Raw genomic sequence first — 17,261 nt, forward strand, 5'->3', positions numbered from 1 at the left:
CTCAATGATGGCCAATAAAAAACACTTAGTAATACAGCATTTATTTAACCAAATGTTATTTTTCATTCATGTGTGCTTTCTGTGTTTCATTCTCAGGGGTCACGCCCACACCATGTGCTAGCACTTAGCATTGTCCTGCCTTCGAGGAGAACCTGCTTTCTGTAGCAGCTGCTAATCAGCTGGTGCCTTTATTACTGTGCCATCTGCTATTTAGAGCAACAGTGAAACTCCAACGTGCTCATTTACGCTGAACCCCTCCTGTATGTGGTGCAGAGTGGTTTACTCAAACTGACCTCACCCTCCCACCCACACACAGCTCAAGATTCTTTTGCTCACCTACGTCCAGTGCTTGATCTCACTGTGCACAGACACGCAAGCTTAGGTGAAACATACTCAATCTCAAAACAATGCTTTTGATATGATCTACAGCCTGTGATAAAATATGAGTGCATCTTGCAAATAAATTTATTGCACAAGGACATTTTAAGCTTCATGAGGTCTGAAGGAACTGCGTGGTTTGTGTGGGCTGTGTGACGAGGGTGGAGCATGTGTATATGGTCAAAGCAAATATAGAAGAACCAAACCACTTTCCAGAGTCTCAGAGGCCCCTTTTTCCTTGCAAGTAAAATCAGGCCATTAAGCTCCACCCTGCAAACAGACCACCAAATCAGATAATGAGAGAGCAGTAATATAAACCCCTTTGAGAAGAGTGCATCAGTGCACTAAAGAACGGCTAAATAAACTGGGTCTGTTCAGGTCAAAAATATAAATAATTCACCGAATAAACTTATTTAAATTAGGTTATTTTTTGTGCAACAAGGTTATTTTTTGGGGGGGTTAAATCGGGTAGGAATAGCTAACAATTGCCAATTACCATTTTCTGCAGTGTGGGTATTGTGGCTTTCAGACAATACAGTACTTCAGATGTTTAATTTATCCATTTATATATATATATATATATATATATATATATATATATGTATGTATGTATGTATATATATCGGATCTTAATGATTTTCATTTAATCTATGCTCAGGCAAAAATAAAGAGAATGACAGCCTTGGTTTGTGCTCAGAGAACTCGCATCCATGTGAGACATGTAGACAATCCTGACTCACTCACAAAAGACAGTACAAGTAAGATAATTATTAACTAATCATTCATAATTCATGCCCCTGGTTTTACAGGGTTTTTTTCTGCTCTTCATAACGTTTTAACCAAAAGGATCAAAAGCAGTCAAGTCACATATATATATATATATATATATATTATACACATGTATATATATTAACCATGTGTTAATTATGCAAAATGACAGTCAAAGGCATTTCATCATTGAATTCAGTAATGTCATCATGCAGTTCAGTTCAGTTTAAATAGTATCTGTCCAATCATTTGCAATCAAGTCAACGATATTGCTGTAAATTAAGTGACCCCAACTAAGCAAGCCAGAGGTGACATGGCAAGGAACCAAAGCTCCATTGGTGAAAAAATGGAGAAAAAAACCTTTGGAGAAAAAAGGCTCAGTCTGTGGGCCAGTTCTCCTCTGGATATTAAAAGCATATTAGTATGTTATGTGTAAGCCAGGTTAAAGAGATGGGTCTTTAATCTAGATTTAAACTGCAAGAGTGTGTCTGCCTCCTGAAAATTGTTTGGTAGGTTATTCCAGAGTTTTTGCACTAAATAGGAAAAGGATTTGCTTTCCGCAGTTGATTTTGATATTCTAGGTATTGTCAAATTTTTTATCAGTTTTGAGAACGCAGCAGACGTAGAGGGACAATAATTTAACAAGAGCTCAGTCAAATACTGAGGTGCTAAACCATTCAGGGCTTTATAAGTAATAAGCAATATTTTAAAATCTATACGATGTTTGATAGGGAGCCAGTGCAGTGTGGACAGGACCGGGCTAATATGGTCATACTTCCTGGTTCTAGTAAGAACTCTTGCTGCTGCATTTTGGACTAGCTGTAGTTTGTTTACCAAGCGTGCAGAACAACCACCCAATAAAGCATTACTATAATCTAACCTTGAGGTCATAAACACATGGATTAACATTTCTGCATTGGACACTGAGAGCAGAGGTTGTAATTTAGATATATTTTTGAGATGGAAAAATGTAGTTTTACAAATGCTAGAAACATGTCTTTCTAAGGAAAGATTGCGATCAAGTAGCACACCTAGGTTCCTAACTGATGACGAAGAATTGACAGAGCAACCATCAAGTCTTAGACAGTGTTCTAGGTTATTAAATGCAGAGATTTTAGGTCCTATAATAAACACCTCTGTTTTTTTCTGAATTTAGCAGTAAGAAATTACTCGTCATCCAATTTTTTATATCAACTATGCATTCCGTCAGTTTTTCAAATTGGTGTGTTTTGCCGGGGCCCAAAGAAATATAGAGCTGAGTATCATCAGCATAACAGTGCTGTGCGATATGGAGAAAAAAAAGAGACGTTACAACTTTTTGATAAAGCTCTAATTGGTTTTCTTTTGGAAATATGTTTCAAATTAATCCTGAATGCATTTATGTGTCACAATCGCAAAATTGATCAAAGAAATCATGATTTACATTTACATTTAATCATTTAGCAGACGCTTTTATCCAAAGCGACTTACAAATGAGAACAATAGAAGCAGTCAGGTCAACAAGAGAACAACAACAGAATACAAGTGCCATGACAAGTCTCAGTTAGTCTAGTATAGAACGCATAGCCAGGTGTATATATATATATATATATATATTTTTTTTTTTATTTTTTTATTTTTTTTAAATAAAAAAGGCAAGAAAAGGAAAAGTACTGGTGTTAGTAGGTTAAGTGCAGGCGAAAAAGATGAGTCTTTAGATGTTTCTTGAAAATGAGTAAAGACTCGTGTCGAATTGAGATTGGGAGGTCATTCCACCAGCTGGGCACAGTCCAGGAAAAGGTCTGTGAGAGTGATTTTGAATATATAAATATATATTGATATATATATATATATATATTTTTTTTTTGTCCATATCGCACAGCCCTAGTTCATTCAATCAATACAGTTAACAATCTAGCATCTGAGTACTAAGTTATTAACCCAACAATAGCGGGGTCAGTTAATTTTTTTGAAGTGGGCCGCACAAACATATGTATGTGGTTGTGTGGGCCACGAGCTGAAATAGGTTGGGAACCACTGTTTTAGACTGTATAAAAAGAATGATTCTTGTATGAATCAACATCATTTTGTTCTGTTTGTAATTGCAGTTATGTTTACCTCTCAGACATCTCAAGGCATTTTTATGGCTGCCTCCTTTTCACTTTAAGTGACTTTGGTGTTTTTTTTTCCCTCTGACACAAACTCACAGACTCTGTCTTTATGCTCAGAATAGATTTTGCTGCAAACAGTTCACATTCTTTGTGTATGTGGCAAAGGCCATTTCCACTTGTTGGTGAGTTAGTGGCGACTCCATGCCCATAGTGAGTGAACAGACTTCAGATATCATTTGAATAACTTAGTTTAGTGAAAATGGAAACAAAGAGATTTTTTGAAACACAGGACAAACATAATCTCTCAAGCATTTATACTGGAGTCTGTTTATTCCATAATCTTACTTTTTACGAGTTTAGATTTGTATCCGAGCATGTTTAAAAAAGAACTAAAGCAAAGAAGGGGCAGTATCATAACCTGAATTATTTTCTTGTCAACATTTCTAAATGAATAAAAGTTTTGTCCAATAAGTATATTTAAACCAACCCCGACAATATTTACTCCCTTAAAAGAGTTGTCCAAAAAATATTTTTCCTTGACCCCTTTTTCTTTTTTGATGTAAAGTCAGCTTGTCCATGTGTGCTTTAGAACAGATAATTGTCATGTGATATTGTGCATCACATGATCTTCATGAGGCCCTAAATGTGTCAATGTGTAGCTGTGATTTCGTTGTTTTCAACACTGTGCCACATTTAAACCAGAGAAGGGACTGAAGTTATTTAACTAGGTATGTCAGAGTCTCAGTCACAAACTATCACTTAGTCATTAGTTCCACTCACTCATTATAATATTTAAAAACAGATAGCAGGGTGACATTGATACAATGTTGAGTTTTCATCCATAGCATCAGCTTAGTTAAAGGTCCTATGACATGAAAATTTTTAACATTAATATGAGTTCCACTAGCCTGTATATGGTCCCCAAGTTTCTAGACATCTCTGCCTTTGAGAAAATGGAAGCTCAAACAGGCTGATCTTGAATCTCCACGTTGTGACGTTGTAAGGAGAATTGTTACCTCCCCTTTCTCTGCTTTGCCCGCCCAAATATTTACATATAATTCAGTCGCAATGTTAGCATAGGCGTTACAAACAGACTTTTATTATATAGATTCAACAGCACCGGCACAAACAGTGAGTAACAGTGTTCATTGATGCCTGATCTGTGATCAGTGATTTTAGATGTGTAGCTACTCATTCAAGTTCACACAAACTTTCTTTCTAAATCGTTTAATACTGTTTATGCATCAGTGAATCAAGCCAGTGACTAAACGATCAACTTCACGTTGTTTCTCTTAGTAGCATGAAAAAAATCTGTTATTTAAATTGTGATTAAACTACAGAGAGCGATCAAAGAACGCTTCCTTTTTTTTCGGAGCTGTAACACATCTGCACACTTGCCCAAACTGCCTTTACAATGAATGACGCTGTTATGCTGCACAACGGAGCTCTTACTCTATTCATGTGGTGCATTCATGTGTTTTCTGTTAGTTGTGGTGAAAGCATTTTGTGAGAGAAAACGTGTTGCAATAATGATGAGATCACTGCATCCACGCGATAAACAGACTCTGTCTACTCAATGCTCATCACTGCAGCCTTTCATGTGATGGGAAAAGATCGAAAAAATAATTATATAATCAACAAATCGCTAATCTAACTCTGTAGGACAGTGGCCCTCCAGGACTGGAGTTGCCTATCCCTGGTATAGGGTCTAACATACATGTTGGCTTAGATGATTTAAGAAGTTTCTCCTATAGAAGAGAATTTACATGTATTCATTAAGCTAACGCTTTTATCCAAAGTGACTTACAGTTGCTATATATGTCAGAGGCCACACACCTCTGGAGAAACTAAGGGTTAACTGTCTTGCTCAGGTACACATTGGTGTCTCACAGTGGATTCAAACTCGGGTCTCTCAGACCAAAGGAATGTGTCTTATCCACTGCGCCAACACCAGTTGACCCCAGTCAAACTGTTCCTCAGGGGGTCTATAGTGCACAGTCTAATGCAATACTGTAGCTGAATACTAGCTTTATCTCTAATAGTATCGATTTTAGAAGTAAAGTAGTTCATAAAGTCATTAGTGCTGTGATGTTGGGAAATGTCAACACTTGTTGAGGCTTTATTTTTCATTAATTTAGCCACTGTATTGAATAAATACTTGGGGTTATTTTTTTTTCTTCCAAATTAGAAGAAAAGTAATCGGATCTAGCAGTTTTTAATGCTTCTCTGCAGGATAGGTTACTTTCCCGCCAAGCAATACAATAGCACTAATAAAGAGATACAACCACGATCAGATGATAAGAGCAGGTAAATTGCAATCAATAGAATCTAATCAACCTCTTTACTAATGATTGGTGTAAGTTGAAAACTCATATTAATATTTAAAGTCAATGCAGAGCGCAACCGTGCAATTGTGGATCTGGTCAAGCTCGATTAACAATTGTTTACAAGACACACGCTTGGTGTGGATCATCCAAGCAAGCTGGCCTCAGTATGAGGGTGTATAGTGTTTAAAGGCCGAAACACTCTATGATCCCTAGGTACACTACTGAAGAGGTTGTTTTGAACATTTACCTCAGTCTAGCTGATTTAAGGTAGTAGGAAAGAATAATGCAGGGCATAACACTTCTACCAGACCTCCCTCCTAGAAGCTTCACATAATGGTTATTTAAATTATTTAAAAAATTATACTCATCTTATGCTTCTCCAAATATGTCTGACAAGACTATACAGTTTTCTCATAATTCTTTCACTAATAAGCGGCTGTATTTAACATTTAAAATCAGCTTTATTGACAGCTAATTGAAAATGTGGATTCCTGGTTCAATGACATTTCAGGGTATTTAAGTGTTTTTTTTTATAGTTTAAACTATGTTTTCTGATCCCTGTTGCAGAAATGTTCTGCTGGTAATATTAGTTTGCTTATGTTAGCGTAATAATGTTAATATTTCTCAACTAATCTGGAATACATTTCTATTGAAGACTTCTATTGAAGATTGTTGGTGCCTCCTGCCTGTTGGTGTCGCTGTTGGACAGTGTTTTCTCTACTTCCTGTTGGCCTTCTGTAGCTAATCATAGCTCCGTGTAGCTGTTTTTATTTTATATTTTTTCTCTATAATCTTTCTTACTATCACTGTCTGTTTGTTTGTTTTTTAAGTTGTAAAATATAACTTAATTCACACCATATTTCTGATATTATCGATCAATCTTATCAGATTAACTTTGATCGTTCACTCTTCCGTGACTGCAGTACACCTGCAAAGCGTTAGCACCCGTTAGCTTGTCATTAGCGTTTTCTTTTCTCCTCTCCTCTCTCTCGCTCCAGTTTTTCACAAGTTCATCAAACAACCGCAGTAAGAATATTTCATAAAGCACGGTGAGTAATGGCCTACTATCGTTATTTGCACCTCTTGCCACATGTACAGTTTATCTATCTCTGTCGCTGATGAGGGATTCACATGTGATAAATGCAGGGAAATAGTTAGGCTGACAGAGAAGATTTCAGAATTAGAGACACGCATCCAAACTTTAATTGAGGACAGTAAGAATGTTAGGGCTCTAGATATGGCTTTGGATGCGTCTAGCTCAGGGATTCCTGTACATTGTCCGGTTCCAGCAGAGCCCCTGCAGCAGGGCAACTGGGTGACGGTGAGGCAGCGTAGTCATGGGTCAAAACACCGCTCTTCTGTTCCGATCAAAACATTAAACAGGTTCTCCTCACTCAGTGATGCACCCACTGAGAAACCTGATGAAAGTGCTCTAGTTATTGGTGATTCTATTGTACAGAACGTGAATATAGAGACACCAGCCACCATAGTCAAATGTTTACCGGGAGCCAGAGCGCCTGACATCTTGGCAAATTTAAAAGTGCTGGCTAATGCTAAACGTAAATACAGTAAGATTGTTATTTATGCCGGCGCTAATGATGTTCGACTTCGCCAGTCGGAGATCACTAAAAATAACTTTAAAGAGGTGTGTGAACTTGCAAGCACGATGTCAGACACTGTAATATGCTCTGGTCCCCTGCCTGCTTACCGTGGTGACGAGATGCATAGCAGATTGTCATCACTCAATGGCTGGATGTCTAAGTGGTGCCCACAGAATAACATAGGTTTCATAGACAATTGGACGAGCTTTTGGGGCAGACCTGACCTGTTTAAAATAGATGGTCTTAATCCCTCCTGGGGTGGCGCCACTCTTCTGTCTAGAAATATGGCACATAGTCTTAGTGTTTATACTTGACTAACTGGGGCCCAGGTCAGGAAGCAGACAGACTGGCTAAACCGACCGTCTGCTAGCTGCCTCCCGTCACAGAGGTCAGTTAATTCTCAGCACATAGAGACTCTTTCACCTAGATATCACACTATAGAGACTGTGTCTGTTCCCCCAACTAGAAAATACAAAAAACGTCCAAACCAAGTTAAGGTTAACAATTTAATTGAGGTTCAACAAATAAAAAACAAATGCAATATGGATAAACAAATGATAAAGATTGGCTTATTGAATATCAGATCCATTTCTACGAAAACACTTTTTGTAAATAATATGATAACTGATCATAATATAGATGTGCTCTGTTTGACAGAAACTTGACTAAAACCTGATGATTACATTATTTTAAATGAGTCCACCCCCCAAGATTACTGTTATAAACATGAGCCGCGTTTAAAAGGCAAAGGGGGAGGAGTTGCTTCAATTTATAACAACGTTTTCAGGATTTCTCAGAGGGCAGGCTTCAAGTATAACTCGTTTGAAGTAATGGTGCTTCATATAACATTATCCAGAGAAACCAATGTTAATGATAAATCCCCTGTTATGTTTGTACTGGCTACTGTATACAGGCCACCAGGGCACCATACAGACTTTATTAAAGAGTTTGGTGATTTTACATCCGAGTTAGCTCTGGCTGCAGATAAAGTTTTAATAGTTGGTGATTTTAATATCCATGTCGATAATGAAAAAGATGCATTGGGATCAGCATTTATAGACATTCTGAACTCTATTGGTGTTAGACAACATGTTTCAGGACCTACTCATTGTCGAAATCATACTCTAGATTTAATACTGTCACATGGAATTGATGTTGATAGTGTTGAAATTATTCAGCCAAGTGATGATATCTCAGATCATTATTTAGTTCTGTGTAAACTTCATATAGCCAAAATTGTAAATTCTACTTCTTGTTACAAGTATCGAAGAACCATCACTTCTACCACAAAAGACTGCTTTTTAAGTTATCTTCCTGATGTATCCAAATTCCTTAGCATATCCAAAACCTCAGAACAACTTGATGATGTAACAGAAACTATGGACTCTCTTTTCTAGCACGTTAAATACAGTTGCTCCTTTACGCTTAAGGAAGGTTAAGGAAAACAGTATGGTATAATGAGATATACACCATGGTATAATGAGCATACTCGCACCCTAAAGAGAGCAGCCCGTAAAATGGAGCGCAGCTGGAGGAAGAAAAAACTAGAGGTATTTCGTATTGCTTGGCGGGAAAGTAGCATATCCTACAGAAAAGCATTAAAAACTGCTAGATCTGATTACTTTTCTTCTCTTTTAGAAGAAAACAAACATAACCCCAGGTATTTATTCAATACAGTGGCTAAATTAACGAAAAATAAAGCCTCAACAAGTGTTGACATTTCCCAACACCACAACAGTAATGACTTTATGAACTACTTTACTTCTAAAATCGATACTATTAGAGATAAAATTGCAACCATTCAGCCGTCAGCTACAGTATCACATCAGACAGTGCACTATAGACCCCCTGAGGAACAGTTCCACTCATTCTCTACTATAGGAGAGGAAGAATTGTATAAACTTGTTAAATCATCTAAACCAACAACATGTATGTTAGACCCTATACCATCTAAGCTCCTAAAAGAGGTGCTTCCAGAAGTCATAGGTCCTCTTCTGACTATTATTAATTCCTCATTGTCATTAGGATATGTCCCCAAAACCTTCAAACTGGTTGTTATTAAGCCTCTCATAAAAAAAACCACTACTTGACCACAGAGAACTTGTTAATTATAGACCAATCTCGAATCTCCCTTTTCTGTCCAAGATACTAGAAAAGGTGGTATCCTCACAATTATATTCCTTCTTAGAGAAAAATGGTATATGTGAGGATTTCCAGTCAGGATTTAGACCGTATCATAGTACTGAGACTGCTCTCCTTAGAGTTACAAATTATCTGTTCTTATCATCTGATCGTGGGTGTATCTCTATATTAGTTTTATTGGATCTTAGTGCTGCGTTTGACACAATTGACCACAACATTCTTTTGCATAGACTTGAACACTTTGTTGGCATCAGTGGAAGTGCACTAGCATGGTTTAAATCGTACTTATATGACCGCCATCAGTTCGTAGCAGTGAATGAAGATGTATCATATCGATCACAAGTGCAGTATGGAGTACCTCAAGGCTCAGTACTAGGGCCGCTACTCTTCACGCTTTATATGTTACCCTTGGGAGATATCATCAGGAAACATGGTGTTAGCTTTCACTGTTATGCTGATGATACTCAGCTCTATATTTCCTCGCAGCCCGGTGAAACACACCAATTTGAAAAACTAATGGAATGCATAGTCGATATAAAAATTGGATGACGAGTAATTTCTTACTGCTAAATTCAGAAAAAACAGAGGTGTTAATCATAGGGCCTGAAAACTCTGCTTGTAATAACCTAGAACACTGTTTAAGACTTGATGGTTGCTCTGTCAATTCTTCGTCATCAGTTAGGAACCTAGGTGTGCTACTTGATCGCAATCTTTCCTTAGAAAGCCAAGTTTCTAGCATTTGTAAAACTGCATTTTTCCATCTCAAAAATATATCTAAATTACGGCCTATGCTCTCAATGTCAAATGCAGAAATGTTAATCCATGCATTTATGACTTCAAGGTTAGACTATTGTAATGCTTTATTGGGTGGTTGTTCTGCACGCTTGGTAAACAAACTACAGCTAGTCCAAAATGCAGCAGCAAGAGTTCTTACTAGAACCAGGAAGTATGACCATATTAGCCCGGTCCTGTCCACACTGCACTGGCTCCCTATCAAACATTGTATAGATTTTAAAATATTGCTTATTACTTATAAAGCCCTGAATGGTTTAGCACCTCAGTATTTGAATGAGCTCCTTTTACATTATACTCCTCTACGTCCGCTACGTTCTCAAAACTCAGGCAATTTGATAATACCTAGAATATCAAAATCAACTGCGGGCGGCAGATCCTTTTCCTATTTGGCGCCTAAACTCTGGAATAACCTACCTAACATTGTTCGGGAGGCAGACACACTCTTGCAGTTTAAATCTAGATTAAAGACCCATCTCTTTAACCTGGCATACACATGACATACTAATATGCTTTTAATATCCAAATCCGTTAAAGGATTTTTAGGCTGCATTAATTAGGTAAACTGGAACCGGAAACACTTCACATAACACCGTACTTTCTACATCATTAGAAGAATGGCATCTACGCTAATATTTGTCTGTTTCTGTCTTATTCCGAGGTCACCGTAGCCACCAGATCCAGTCCGTATCCAGATCATAGGGTCACTGCAGTCGCCCGGATCCAGTACGTATCCAGACCAGATGGTGGATCAGCACCTAGAAAGGACCTCTACTGCCCTGAAAGACAGCGGAGACCAGGACAACTAGAGCCCAGATACAGATCCCCTGTAAAGACCTTGTCTCAGAGGAGCACCAGGACAAGACCACAGGAAACAGATGATTCTTCTGCACAATCTGACTTTGCTGCAGCCTGGAATTGAACTACTGGTTTCGTCTGGTCAGAGGAGAACTGGCCCCCAACTGAGCCTGGTTTCTCCCAAGGTTTTTTTCTCCATTCTGTCACCGATGGAGTTTCGGTTCCTTGCCGCTGTCGCCTCTGGCTTGCTTAGTTGGGGTCACTTCATCTACAGCGATATCGTTGACTTGATTGCAAATAAATGCACAGACACTATTTTAACTGAACAGAGATGACATTACTGAATTCAATGATGAACTGCCTTTAACTATCATTTTGCATTATTGAGACACTGTTTTCCAAATGAATGTTGTTCAGTGCTTTGACGCAATGTATTTTGTTTAAAGCACTATATAAATAAAGGTGATTGATTGATTGATTGAAGACTATGTGGTAACCCTAACTCCAACCCTAAACTTACCCTAACCCTTACCCCTAACCCTACTCTTACCCCTACCCCTACCCTAAACCTAACCCAAACCTAGCACTAATCCATACTCTTATCCTAACCTTCATGAAATGACGGGTAGGCAGTACCCTTGGATAATTTCTGGTTGGGTCAGTGGGAGAGTGATAGGCTTTGGATCGGGGGACCCAGGTTCAACTCCCGTTCATTGCAGGGTTGTGTTGTCTATTGTTTTATAAAAGGACAGAAACTAGCCTTGAACCAATTCACACTCTAATCCTAACCCTCATAGAATGAAGGGAAGGAAATAGCCATCACTTAAGGAGACAGATTTGTGTGTGGCTGGTTGGATCAGTGGTAGAGTGATAGACTTAGGACGAGAGGACTCAGGTTCGTGTCCCGATCATTGCTGTGTTGTGTTTTCTATTATTTTATAAAGTTCTTTCTGTGGTCACCGTGGGCGAGGTGACTAGGACAAGGTATGGGGTGCATGAAAGAGAAAATGGACTTTTAGGCAAAGGTTCGTGACATCTGACGGTTGTCCCAGAAAGGATGATGTCTGTTCAGTTCTAAAATGCATGAACTTTGAAGAGGGGTGGACTGGTAGAAGCTTGGTGTTCAGAAATGTGCATCCGCCAGTCTCATGCTCTCGGCCAAAAAGGGGTGAGCAGGAAGCTTTAAGTTTAGTATTGGGCTTCAGACAAATCTTTTTTTTCAGGTGACCTGGATACCTTGCGGTGTTAACAAAGGGTCACTTGCACGGTGAGTATCCAGCCTCCCTGGGTCCATTTGGACAGCACGCAGGGTAGGTGGCCTGGGGCTAACAGGCCTTAAATGGAGCCCAGTCTTCTATGGGGATGGTTCATTTGCTCCGTACATTGTTTGCACCGGGTGCGGGGTTGGAGGATATAGAGTGGGTTAAGGCTAGTGGAACATTCAAGTTCAGGATTTTCTTGCCTTTGTTTGTAAAGTGGGCAAGAAACATTTCTTGGTTTGTGAAATGTTCAAGACAACCTCTTCAGTAGTGTACCTCAAGATCATCAGGTGTTTCGGCCGTTAAACACTATACACCCTCACGCTGAGGCCGGCTCGCTTGGACGATCAGCCCCAAGCGCGTGTCTTGTATCCAATTGCTATTTGGGCTTGACCAGATCCACAATTGCTTGGTTGGGGTCTGGATTGAGTTAAAAAGGGTTTTCAACTTAAACCAGTAATTAGAAGAGATGTTAGGGATTTGATTCTTAATTTGTAATTTGATTCTGTTGATTTGCAATTAGGGTTAGGGTTAGGGTTAGATTAGAGTTAGGGTTAGGGTATATAGGGTAAAATGCGAAATTGCACCCCCCTATAGGGTGGGGTGCACTTCGTTTCTATAGGTCCTAGAGGGCTGAAATTCGGTATATATACTATTTAGAGGGCGCCCGATCGTTTGCACTTAGTTTGGTAGCTCTAGCGCCACCAGGTGCTGAGATATGGTACTGCACCCTTACTTGAGTTTCGCAGTGCTAGGGTTGAGTTTCGCCTTGCTAGGGTTAGGGTTGAGTTTCGCTTTAGAGTTAGGGTTAGATTTGGAAAAGTACAACAGAGGGTTAGGGTTAGGGTTAGGTTAGGTTAGGTTAGGTTTAGGGTTAGGTTTGGAAAAGTACAACAGCTCCCCCCAACCTAGCCCTCGTCTAGGCCGGTTTGGGATAGGGAGACTGAGGGTTAGGGTTAGGGTTAGAGTTAGGGTTAGGTTAGGTTAGGTTAGGGTTAGGGTTAGGGTTAGAGTTAGGGTTAGGTTAGGTAAGTAGAGATCCCAGAACCAACGCCCAAAGGGCATCGGACTGGGTTGTGCACTGTCCATCCCACCCATGGTCACCAAGCAGGCTCCACTTTCATACTGGCCACACCAGAGTGTCCCATCACCCAGTATAGGGCTCTAACAGTCAGGGCTGTAATGTCCCGGGCTCTATTACCCAGGGCCTAAGTGGTTAAGGTCAGGGTTGGTTTTTGGGAGGAGATTTTAAACTATATACAAGTACACAAGCCTTTTATCGCGACGTTTCGACAGCTTTCTGTGTCTTCTTCAGGCATGACTTGTGTAAAATAAATGTTTTTGTCTCTGAGCTCAATATAATTTTTTAATTTTATTTCTAAACACCATGTATGTGGTGGAGCAAAAAATCAACTGTCATCCTCTTCTCACTCGGGAGCTGTGTGTGCAGCTTCTTATATCCCGAGCAGGGCCTAGGCTCCTCCCCTCTGTTTATTTTTGAATTTTTAAATTTTTCTAATTTTTCAGAGCCTTTTCTTTGAATATATCAAGCACTTTTAAGTGCATTTTTTGAATTCAAGCACTCTTTCATCTTCCCTTACACTCTTATAAGTTTACTTTTTTTGTTTTAGTGTACACTTTTTTGTGTTACTAACTTCACAGACCCATTTATTTATGTTTCACTTTCACACACTTATTTGTGTTTTTAGCACCCCTTTGTTTTATTTTACAACACATTTTTTTGTGTTATGTATCACTCACGGCACCCCCATTGTCTTTTCAACCTCAACTGTGCTTTCATTCAAAAAAATACACCTTTTTGTGCTATGATACATCCCTCTTTCTAGCTCACTACTGTACATTTTTGTGTATCACATTTAAACCAACTATATACAAATTCTGTTTACATGACTCTTAACCCACATGTATCTTTTTTGATTTTTTACAGATGGAGACATCCAGTATGGTTTTCCGTAAAGGGAGACCAGCGAGGCCCAGAGAGAGAGGCACGGGCTGAGTTAGGTAAGTAGAGATCCCAGAACCAACGCCCAAAGGGCATCGGACTGGGTTGTGCACTGTCCATCCCACCCATGGTCACCAAGCAGGCTCCACTTTCATACTGGCCACACCAGAGTGTCCCATCACCCAGTATAGGGCTCTAACAGTCAGGGCTGTAATGTCCCGGGCTCTATTACCCAGGGCCTAAGTGGTTAAGGTCAGGGTTGGTTTTTGGGAGGAGATTTTAAACTATATACAAGTACACAAGCCTTTTATCGCGACGTTTCGACAGCTTTCTGTGTCTTCTTCAGGCATGACTTGTGTAAAATAAATGTTTTTGTCTCTGAGCTCAATATAATTTTTTAATTTTATTTCTAAACACCATGTATGTGGTGGAGCAAAAAATCAACTGTCATCCTCTTCTCACTCGGGAGCTGTGTGTGCAGCTTCTTATATCCCGAGCAGGGCCTAGGCTCCTCCCCTCTGTTTATTTTTGAATTTTTAAATTTTTCTAATTTTTCAGAGCCTTTTCTTTGAATATATCAAGCACTTTTAAGTGCATTTTTTGAATTCAAGCACTCTTTCATCTTCCCTTACACTCTTATAAGTTTACTTTTTTTGTTTTAGTGTACACTTTTTTGTGTTACTAACTTCACAGACCCATTTATTTATGTTTCACTTTCACACACTTATTTGTGTTTTTAGCACCCCTTTGTTTTATTTTACAACACATTTTTTTGTGTTATGTATCACTCACGGCACCCCCATTGTCTTTTCAACCTCAACTGTGCTTTCATTCAAAAAAATACACCTTTTTGTGCTATGATACATCCCTCTTTCTAGCTCACTACTGTACATTTTTGTGTATCACATTTAAACCAACTATATACAAATTCTGTTTACATGACTCTTAACCCACATGTATCTTTTTTGATTTTTTACAGATGGAGACATCCAGTATGGTTTTCCGTAAAGGGAGACCAGCGAGGCCCAGAGAGAGAGGCACGGGCTGAGTTAGGTAAGTAGAGATCCCAGAACCAACGCCCAAAGGGCATCGGACTGGGTTGTGCACTGTCCATCCCACCCATGGTCACCAAGCAGGCTCCACTTTCATACTGGCCACACCAGAGTGTCCCATCACCCAGTATAGGGCTCTAACAGTCAGGGCTGTAATGTCCCGGGCTCTATTACCCAGGGCCTAAGTGGTTAAGGTCAGGGTTGGTTTTTGGGAGGAGATTTTAAACTATATACAAGTACACAAGCCTTTTATCGCGACGTTTCGACAGCTTTCTGTGTCTTCTTCAGGCATGACTTGTGTAAAATAAATGTTTTTGTCTCTGAGCTCAATATAATTTTTTAATTTTATTTCTAAACACCATGTATGTGGTGGAGCAAAAAATCAACTGTCATCCTCTTCTCACTCGGGAGCTGTGTGTGCAGCTTCTTATATCCCGAGCAGGGCCTAGGCTCCTCCCCTCTGTTTATTTTTGAATTTTTAAATTTTTCTAATTTTTCAGAGCCTTTTCTTTGAATATATCAAGCACTTTTAAGTGCATTTTTTGAATTCAAGCACTCTTTCATCTTCCCTTACACTCTTATAAGTTTACTTTTTTTGTTTTAGTGTACACTTTTTTGTGTTACTAACTTCACAGACCCATTTATTTATGTTTCACTTTCACACACTTATTTGTGTTTTTAGCACCCCTTTGTTTTATTTTACAACACATTTTTTTGTGTTATGTATCACTCACGGCACCCCCATTGTCTTTTCAACCTCAACTGTGCTTTCATTCAAAAAAATACACCTTTTTGTGCTATGATACATCCCTCTTTCTAGCTCACTACTGTACATTTTTGTGTATCACATTTAAACCAACTATATACAAATTCTGTTTACATGACTCTTAACCCACATGTATCTTTTTTGATTTTTTACAGATGGAGACATCCAGTATGGTTTTCCGTAAAGGGAGACCAGCGAGGCCCAGAGAGAGAGGCACGGGCTGAGTTAGGTAAGTAGAGATCCCAGAACCAACGCCCAAAGGGCATCGGACTGGGTTGTGCACTGTCCATCCCACCCATGGTCACCAAGCAGGCTCCACTTTCATACTGGCCACACCAGAGTGTCCCATCACCCAGTATAGGGCTCTAACAGTCAGGGCTGTAATGTCCCGGGCTCTATTACCCAGGGCCTAAGTGGTTAAGGTCAGGGTTGGTTTTTGGGAGGAGATTTTAAACTATATACAAGTACACAAGCCTTTTATCGCGACGTTTCGACAGCTTTCTGTGTCTTCTTCAGGCATGACTTGTGTAAAATAAATGTTTTTGTCTCTGAGCTCAATATAATTTTTTAATTTTATTTCTAAACACCATGTATGTGGTGGAGCAAAAAATCAACTGTCATCCTCTTCTCACTCGGGAGCTGTGTGTGCAGCTTCTTATATCCCGAGCAGGGCCTAGGCTCCTCCCCTCTGTTTATTTTTGAATTTTTAAATTTTTCTAATTTTTCAGAGCCTTTTCTTTGAATATATCAAGCACTTTTAAGTGCATTTTTTGAATTCAAGCACTCTTTCATCTTCCCTTACACTCTTATAAGTTTACTTTTTTTGTTTTAGTGTACACTTTTTTGTGTTACTAACTTCACAGACCCATTTATTTATGTTTCACTTTCACACACTTATTTGTGTTTTTAGCACCCCTTTGTTTTATTTTACAACACATTTTTTTGTGTTATGTATCACTCACGGCACCCCCATTGTCTTTTCAACCTCAACTGTGCTTTCATTCAAAAAAATACACCTTTTTGTGCTATGATACATCCCTCTTTCTAGCTCACTACTGTACATTTTTGTGTATCACATTTAAACCAACTATATACAAATTCTGTTTACATGACTCTTAACCCACATGTATCTTTTTTGATTTTTTACAGATGGAGACATCCAGTATGGTTTTCCGTAAAGGGAGACCAGCGAGGCCCAGAGAGAGAGGCACGGGCTGAGTTAGGTAAGTAGAGATCCCAGAACCAACGCCCAAAGGGCATCGGACTGGGTTGTGCACTGTCCATCCCACCCATGGTCACCAAGCAGGCTCCACTTTCATACTGGC

Source organism: Carassius gibelio, chromosome B12 (genome assembly GCF_023724105.1).
Source record: "Carassius gibelio isolate Cgi1373 ecotype wild population from Czech Republic chromosome B12, carGib1.2-hapl.c, whole genome shotgun sequence".
In the NCBI taxonomy this organism is placed as follows: domain Eukaryota; kingdom Metazoa; phylum Chordata; class Actinopteri; order Cypriniformes; family Cyprinidae; genus Carassius; species Carassius gibelio.